The following is a 10,361-nucleotide window of genomic DNA, read 5'->3' on the forward strand; positions in this document are numbered from 1 at the left end:
GGTCCATCTGAAAGATGGATGATGAGTTGCGCAATTCATGCGCTGTGGGCCGATGGAATTCATTGCGTCTACGTGATTGTTGAATACGGTCCTGGTTATAGCATCTTGATTCTTCATAGTCCAAGTTATCGAGTTTATTTGTCCAGGGCAAAGTATTGTGTAGAATTGAACCATTTATCGCGTGTTAGCACGGCTTCAGTTAGTCGGACTCAGACGCCGACTTCATTAACCAACGTTAAAATTCTTGATATTATTTTCTGCCTACATTTCCTGCTAACCCCAGAACGTGGAGGTTTTATCCTATTAGGGCAAGCCAATTTGCAATCATGAAAGCTATCACTTCAAAAAGTGCAATTATGCTTATTAATTAGTACTTTAGTAGTTGCATGTTCGGCAAGATCAAACCTAAAAAACTATGCATACAGTCGCACGCGCCTGTTTGAAGGGCTTGACAGGGCGGGTTGCACGTGAACACAGCATGGATAAAAATTTTGCTTTGATATAGTGCGAACAAAAGTTGGGCGAGCAATCATTCGAAAATGAATTTTGTTTTTTTTTTCATGTCCGCTTCTTACCGAAGTTATTTCGTCTGTTTAATGTTAAATTTTACGGTGTTGATGGTTGAAAGTTATAACAATTTCTAGGCGTTGAATTGCGGAACAGGTTAATATCTTTTAGTGTGCTTCTAACGTGTATCAAGAAAAGTGAAGTCAAATTGTGACTAGTTTTGCTTAGGCATCAACATGAGCTACGAACGCTATTGTTAGAATATAAAAGTTTTTTTTAAGAAAACCAGATAACCGAACATATGGCCCTGTAAGCGCGACTGCTATGCCTGCCGCTCTTACGTCAGCGCCAGTCTGACAACCAAACTTTAACCGTGCAGGGAAGTGAACTTGGAGGACTTCTGACACTTTATTGGTAACGAAGGCACTAGTGGCTACGGTAAAACGTGGTAAAGGGAACAGTGAAAGCTCAAACTGAACCCAAAATAAACTCGAAATGAACCCAAAAACCTAGCATATTGCTCGTACTGAATATATAGTTCGTGGTAGTGAACAAATATGATTCTGCAACAAAAATAATAAATAAACCTAAGATATGGCTATAATACTTGACTTTAAATATTCCTAACAAAATAATTACAATTCACAGATATTACAGCATAAATTTAGATCTCACAATATAACTATTCACAAATATCAGGCACAAATTTACAGGTCACAATAAATAAGGTCACAGAATTAAGGTTCACCAACAGTGAAGTGCAAAGTTCTTCACGACTAATAAAATGAAAGTGACGCGCTTCGGATGATCAAGAAGAACAGACTTTTTCTCTAAATGAAAATACTAGTAAAATCGAAAGGCAAAAAAAACATTAATCGAAAAATGAATACAAATTTAACAGAACAAATATGAGGAATAACTGTTGAATGATCGCAAAAAATTATAAGGAAAATCGCGGTACAAAAATTTAGAGACGCATGAGGCGCGGCTACAGCCCCAATCATTCTTAATCTACGACGTACATCTACTAAAACATATACATATACAATACATATATATATATATACAATACATTAACAAACACACATCAATCAAATTTACTTTAAACAATACACAAAGATACTAAATACGTGCCCGCGCACATCTCTCTCAACACTCGTCACTCCTATCTATATACTTACTTCCATCCAAAATCTCAACAAACAAAATAACACATCTAACAAACACCGGCCGTGTATTCTCAAAACTCATTTATAATACTCTCCTTGTTTATCACCAAACTCGCACAACACATTACATAACTTAGTATAACATAACATTTAATAACATTCCATACCATAGCTAAACACAACGTAATGCGATATAACCTTACATAACATAACCTAACCTTACCTCACTTGACCCAACCTAAATTAATCTGATCTAACCTGAACTAACTTTATCTAACGTCCACTACCCATACTTAACCTAGAGTAACCTAACCTAACCTACCCTAACATATCCTATCATAACTTAACTTACCCTTACATAACCTAACCTATTCTAACCTAACCTATTATAACATTACCAAACCTAACCTAACTTTACATAACTTAATCTGATCTTAACTGCTCTAACCTAACCTAACCAAACCTAACCTAACCTAACCTAGCATAACCTTACTCTACCTGACTAAACATAACATGTTCTAAACTCACCTAGCATAACCTAACCTATTAAAAGAATATTCCGTATCCCGATGAACTCCTTTTATTTTCCATTTTAAATATATACCGCATAAGCCATTACCTTTCGCCTTTCGGTTCCATTATCCTTCAAAACATTCATGTAATTCAAAAGTGCTCAACAAAAAAAATTTGTTTTCATCAAAGAACAAACAATAATACAGATTGCATTCCCAATTTATCCTATGAAAAAAACACGTATTATAATGATATTTCAATAGTTTTCATTAGTATTGGAATCATTCAGCATTAAAATTAATATAACATTTCAATTTATTACATTAAAAAGTTTAAATTGGAATTTTCACACCAACATGGCATCACCCAAGCCATATTGCGAATATCCATTCGATATACTTTCAAACTGATCATCAACCAAACTGGATAAATCTCAAATAAATGAACCACACATCTTAGATTTCCACCCTTGTACTTGAAGGAACCAAATTGCTCGAGTTATAGGTAAATGCTAATAAAATATTCCAAGTCCAGAGTCATACATCATAATATAATTTAAAGTCTTGACACCCCCAAAAGCTTTATTTGTCTCTAAATTAATATAAATTTTGTCATTTCACATATCTTACTACACTATAAACAAACCAAGATCTTGAAGCAAACTGAGTAACGATTTGTAATACTTTTCAAAACGTTGTCTTACTAAATCTGAAAAATCTATTACAAAATCTAAAACCATGTACACAATATACAACCTAAAATGAAACGATAAACATCAATTTAACACATACATAATAGACAAATTTCTAACTTACATACCGATTACTGACGCTTAAATTTGAATAATTGATTATCGACCCAAATTCATATCTCCCCTGATAAATAATTGATTATCTTAATCCCTATAAACATATAAATTAATGTATTCCCTCACAGACTAGGACACGAATTATTCTTCCAAACTTTGACGCGAAATAATTCTGTCCGCACTAACAGATTTTCAAAATACTGTAATATTTCGTGCACAGTTTTCTCAATAAAAAGTTTTTCTTTCTGAAAGCACATTCGAATATAAAGATACATCATGATAATTGACGTAGATTCATATTTTAAATCTCATGTTATGCCCAACTTTTAGATAAAATCTACATTCCTTATTTTCTAAACAAATTTATCAATTAAAAACTACAGTAGATTGACAATCTCCCATTATTTCATTGCATTCCAAATTTATAATGAATCAGAAGTAATCAATAAAACTTGCACTACGGGAAAATGACCATGACCAACAGTTCCTACCGCAGGGCATCTACGTTTTCAGCTCATTATCGGACAAAACAAAACGAAAAAACGTTACTGAAAAAAAGGCTTGCACTAACAAAAAACTTACGGAAAATGTAATGCCTTAATATTTATAGTACCAACGACCTAAAGCTAAACTAATTACCATTCTTCATATGGACAAAGAGTGAAAAAATGGCGAAAATAATCAAGACACGATGACATTCTTTTCAGCCACAAAACAGCAAATTGAACAGAACCACCTGTAAATGAAGCAATATAATTATTACCAACGGCGCCTGTGTGCACAAACAATTTCACCCCTTGCATAATTTAATTAAAAATTCCTAAATACAGTTTAATCATGATTTGCAAAACCTACCGCTGAAAGAGCCTTTTACATTCTTCGATGTTAGAAAATTATTTCTGATATTCAACTTTGACGTTCAAACAACAGTCAACGTTGTCATTGAAAATTAATTGAAAATTATTCATGCAGCTTCACTTACCGCAAAAGATTAAAATAGCTTAATAAACATAATATCTTCTTGAACATGACACGCCTTACAACTTTTATCTATTATACAAAAAGGAATTGAATATTACAATAGAATTTACAGAAGATACATTATTTTATTTTTTAGCACGTTGACTCCAATTGCATCATCTTGTACTTTTATTTCATTTTTTGTTCTGTTTTTAAACAGGGTTACCAGACGGTCATTTCTTTCAGACAAATTCCGTGATTTAGATTTTCTCAATTGCATTGGCCGGCTAAAATTTATGATAGGGGTACTTCCTAAATAAATTTTAACTACCGCAAAAAAATGAAGGGAATTTTTATACCGGAACCAACAAATAAACTAGTATATATTGAGTTATCGGCCTTTTTGGCCTTTTTTCTTTTTGGATTTGGCCGTATTTTAGGCAACCTTAATTATGTACCACTACATCCTGGAGAAATACATTTTGTGGTACGCATATGTACCACTTCGGAGTCAACTTGCAAAATATGAGCAAATTTTGAACTAACTCACCGGTTACTCCCATATATTCATTATAAATAGAAGTCTTTCATCATATTTCATCAAACAAAATTATATGATCAATAATAAATGAAAATTTAAACAAATTCATATGAAATATGCTACCAACATTATTTGAACACAAACACGTGAGCCAACAGCAATGACAATTAAAAAGCAAACTTCACACTTCGACACGACAAACAAACCATCCGCGATAGCCACAACAAAAGTAACACACCACTTGCTATTACATTAAAGTAAATAAATTTGTAATCGAATAGTTCTAAAGATAAATAAAAGTTCTAAGAAATAAATATAATTGAATAGGAACTTTCTACCATGTTCAATCTAACTTCAATGCTATTATAGTCAATAGTCAATTGAAATTAAAAAATATTGCCCATAGAATGAGAAGTAAAATGCTCATAAGAATATTCGATAATAATTTTCATTAAATAATCAAATATGATGTTTCTCCAAATACCAAGTCCACTCTAAATACATTTTCTACTGTTACCACGTCCCATCATATCTCATGGTCCTGCCGAGTTAGCAACATTTCTTGTACGATTTCATCTAATAGTGTGTCGATTCGCAACTTAGGTGTGTAGAATTCAAATTTTGTGTGAATTATTGAATTTCAGTGTAATTCTGATAGGACAAGGTGAGTATTAAGATATAAATATATCTATATGTGTGTTCTTTATTGAACATTTTAACATGTACTAAATTAAAGAAAGAATATTTGTCTATTTGTTGTAATCTCAGAGCGACAACGCCATTTAACTAACATTTGATAAAATATCGCCACTTTTTAATAGCGTCTGATATTATTAAATAAAAGTATTTCATATAGCCATGAATTGACTACTGTAATGTATACTAGAAAATAATCTATATTGAATAACTAATTACAGTTAGGTATTCTTACTAATTAGGCCTATACATTATTAAAACTATCGAACCACGCTATTCTCTGAGACAGAGCCAACCACCAATGGCCATGCCTCAACCACCAATCAGAAGACGCATCTAAATTAAGCGAATCTCCCACAACAAGGAGTAGCACCCGAATCTGAGAACCTCTAGTATTTACATAGGTAGCGTCATCACGAATTGTCTATCAAATATTAATTTGGATGGCAACAATGCTTCTACAAAAGTTTAAAATAGTTAGCGCATGACGGACTAGCCTTTTATATCTTTGTGATATTTAAACATTGCTTATGTATTATCGTAATTGCACGAGCCGATATTGCTGTTTAAATGGAGCACATGCCTGTAAGACATGGCTGTAAGACGTAGCTGTAAGACGTGGCTGTAAGACGCGGCTGTAAGACGCGGCTGTAAGACGTAGCTGTAAGACGTGGCTGTAAGACGTGGCTGTAAGACGTGGCTGTAAGACGTGGCTGTAAGACGTGGCTGTAAGACGTGGCTGTAAGACGTGGCTGTAAGACGTGGCTGTAAGACGTGGCTGTAAGACGTGGATGTAAGACGTGGATGTAAGACGTGGATGTAAGACGTGGATGTAAGACGTGGATGTAAGACGTGGATGTAAGACGTGGCTGTATGACGTGACTGTATGACGTGGCTGTAAGACGTGGCTGTATGACGTGACTGTATGACGTGGCTGTATGACGTGGCTGTATGACGTGACTGTATGACGTGGCTGTAAGACGTGGATGTAAGACGTGGATGTAAGACGTGAATGTTAGACGTGGATGTAAGACGTGGATGTAAGACGTGGCTGTAAGACGTGGATGTAAGACGTGGATGTAAGACTTGGCTGTATGACGTGGCTGTATGACGTGCTATAAGACATGGCCCTCAGACGTGGTTGTAAGACGTGGATGTAAGACGTGGCTAGTATACACATTTCTATGTCGGGCTAGTTCATACATTCTAACAAAATAATTAAGTTGAAACTTATCTATTGAATTTAAATATCTTATTATACATATTTAATATATATATATATATTGGTGTATTTAGGCAGAAGCTTTTCTCTTATGCAAGTTTGATTGAAGACCAGAGCATGCTTTTTATTAACAATTTTCTTGTTCGTCTTTTCAATGAGTCGAACCAAATTTCTTGCTGGCGTCGGGAGATCGAAAAGCAGGTTTCCGAATGACATTTTAATAGATAGCAACGTTTCGAAAATACAATTTTCATTATCAAGCTGGAGATGGTTTTACAACATTTGAAATTGAATTTGAAATGACTGAAGTACATATGAATGGTATAGTGGATACAATAAAATAAATAATGTGGATACAACAAAATATAAACTTAAAATTACTCTGAAAATAATTTCAGCGTCCGGACGAATCCAGTAGTTTGGAGGTTGATAGCCGGAGACTCGCTCTTGATAATCTGTCTCTTATACACATCTAGATGTGTATAAGAGACAGTATATATATGGCAAAATTTTGTATACGTTTGTTTGTTTTATGATATATTGTAAAATTTTATATAGTAATTGATATCTCAATGTTCCTTACAACAGATTCTTTAAGCGACGCCTTTTATGATCTTCATTCATAGACGAGCTGTGTGACCTGCTGTGTCACCTGACTAACGTATTGCCTATACCATTTTCTTTTTTTAATAATTTCATAACAACTTTGACTACATTTATAAATTAAATTCAATTTATCAACTGACAATAACCCACGTTATTTTCATAATTATTGTCAAAAATTATCGAGACATGACAAATATCTTTGCATATTAATATGACTAAAAAGTCCATAATTATTCGTATATCTTAAATTGAATACATGGTAATTATCAATAAAAGGTATCTGTACCTTCGTTTTCAGCGTGCATTATAACTTATATGTAATCGTGTCTTGTGTCGTGTCACTAATCATAATAATAACCATGTTGTCCCTAAACTTTCATTTCTTGTTCTACTAACTCATTTGCCTTGCGTTCATAATTTCTAATCCTTCATAATTTCAGAAACAAATATACATATCTACAATAAGGCCATTAACCTTTAGGAATCTGAATTTATTCGTAACAAATTAACCAACATGCTAAATATCTCCTGTCTTGCTTCCACCACATGCTATAACATTTGCAATAGAATCAACAAAAAAGCAAATACGTGTATTAACACGTTGACTACGATTGCTTCATCTTGTACTATTATTTCATTTTTTTGTACCTTTTTTAAGCAGGGTTGCCAGACGGTCATTTTTTCCGGACAAATTCCGTGATTTAGTTTTTCTCAATAGCATTGGCCGGCTAAAATTTATGACAGGGGTACTTCCTAATTAAATTTTAAATACTGCAAACAGAATATAAATGGAATTTTTATAGCGGAACCTACAAAAAAACTAGTATACATTGAATTATTTGCCTTTTTTGTTCTCTGATTTGGCCGATTTTAGGCAACCTGAATTATGTACCACTACCTCCTGGAGAAATACATTTCGTGGTACGCATATGTACCAATACGTAGTCAACGTTTTAAGCTTAGCATATGACTGTATTGCGAACTAAACGCAAGTCTAGTTCAAACGAAACTGTCTACAATTTCATTCCCATTGCTCACATTCTCACAAGTGTCGAATACACTTACTCAGGAATCGGACTGCATTCAAAATGGGCATTTATTTTTATCTGGTTATGACCTTTATTTAATTTGAATAAACTCTTACATATATACGCTTAACAATCATACTTAATTTAATATTTGATTATCCCCTCCTATATAACAGATGATACTGCAGTATCTCAATGCTCAAGTATACACGAAGGCATATGCTGTCCCCTTCCTGCCAAGAGTAATTAAAGCAAACAAATTTGACCACAATCCTTGACGACACTAACTGCCCTGCGGCCCAATACAGGCTGCTAGCGATCATTCTGTCTGTGAAGGGACTCAAAAATGAGGCTGGCAGAAAGTTAAGAATTGGCAGCAAAGAGCTACCCAATTATCATCGGCTTGTGTTATGCCGGTACGCCATTCAATAATATTATTTTCTCACTTAAAAGCATTGTTTGATCGCTTTCTCGATTTTTCAAACTATCCTCGATTTTTCAAATCACCCATATCTTCCCTTTCGACATGTTTAAACAGCATAATTAGGTAATTTAATCAGTTTTACTCAACTTCCGTCTAAAAACCGCCTGTTATCCTGTAAAATACAAACGTAATTTGTTTCAATGACTCATTTAATATGGATGTGTTTGTCACAATAATTTTCTCAAATATTTTAATGTAACATTAAAAATTATGGCATACCAAAATGCCAAGAAATGCAAGCCATTTCTTTGCAAAAAAATACAAGCCATCCTCATTCAACTACTCATGTGCTTAGTCTCTTGGATAATAATTAACCTCTATATAAATTACTTCTGCACATATTTAAATGAGCATCATTTTTATTATCTAAAAATCTTCCAATTTATCCACACAGAGAAATTACAGAAGGCAAGCAATTCTACGTACTCGCACGTACACCGCTTCAGTCTACTGAGTTATTCCTAGGCCTAAAATACACGAACGTGATAGGTCAAACTGTTGCGTTTTACGAACCCTATACCATAGCCAGGAAATGATTCATGGAGTTCCACTCTTGCGGTACAACCACCCATTTATAGCAGCAACTGTGCAACTAACCAATTATTGGGCGGATGCCATATTTCCCGCTTCGACTAAAGAATCAGAAATAGTTTCCACTTTTTGTTTCATCACGAACGACGTTTCTTTCGGAAGCATAGTCCCAACTGACTATTGCCAGCACGGTTTTTGCAACGGAACTCACGGCTGTGAGAGACTTTGCCCTGGCGTTCCAACAGCCTCAAGTCCGAGTAATGGACTTGGAATCAAAATTCAAATTTCTTCTGCGAAATATGACTTAAGCCGTATAAGTCATCAAAGCAAAATATTTACAAAACTATTCACAGACGAAGAAATATTATCTGTGAGTAAAATACTAGTAAAATAATTAAATGCGAGCATTTGAAACAACTTACAGTAATGCGCTAACCTACCCAATCCCAGAATTAAATACTTGATACTGAATTTTCTTGTATGATATAAATTAAAATATAAATAAAGTCAATCCTTATATCACTTCATCTGAATAAATTATCTATTTAAAATTGTCTTCTTTTCTCCCTACAGGAAAACTGCCCATGGCAAGATTTTGAAAACCACATACGTACCACCCTGGAGGATCATTACCACAAGACTGAATGGGACCTTGCAGGGTGTTACAAACAGGCGTGCCAGAACTCTCCCAAATCAATTCACCTGTGCTGCTTCTATCCGAAGATACAAATAGATGCACCGAAATTCCGCAATCAACCTCAACAACAAGAAATAGATGTACAACCATCTCCCACGATTCGACCAGAGCCAAGAATGATTGGTGATCAGCAAACAAATGGTAATCCATCCCAAAGATTAAGAGACCGCCAACAACGACCCGAAAGGGGACAGGGATCACGCCAAAAGAGAAGTGATACACCGTCATCTCCTACCAGACACCGCTCCCCACAACCACAAGCGCCACTTGAAGGAGAAGAAGAGTATGAAGGAGAAGAAGAGTAAGGCCACAAAATAGAAAAAGTCACCCTCCGCTCCTGATAGATACCATTATCAAAATACACGATTGCGTCCCATAACAAGCCCGTCCGTGGCAGTGAAGCGCTGCTGGAAGTTTAAAACAATGCCTACTTCAACGACTGAAACTGCCACCATAGACCGCATCAGCTGATCGCTGCTTCAGCTTGTGCACGCCTGCTAATCTTGACAGCGTTGAAAGACTTGTCCCAAGTTACATAGTCTACATAGAGTGAAAAATATGTACGTATAATATACGTACAGTTCTTCAAAATCTGTCGA

Source organism: Hyalella azteca, unplaced genomic scaffold (assembly GCF_000764305.2).
Source record: "Hyalella azteca isolate HAZT.00-mixed unplaced genomic scaffold, Hazt_2.0.2 contig17942, whole genome shotgun sequence".
Taxonomy (NCBI): domain Eukaryota; kingdom Metazoa; phylum Arthropoda; class Malacostraca; order Amphipoda; family Hyalellidae; genus Hyalella; species Hyalella azteca.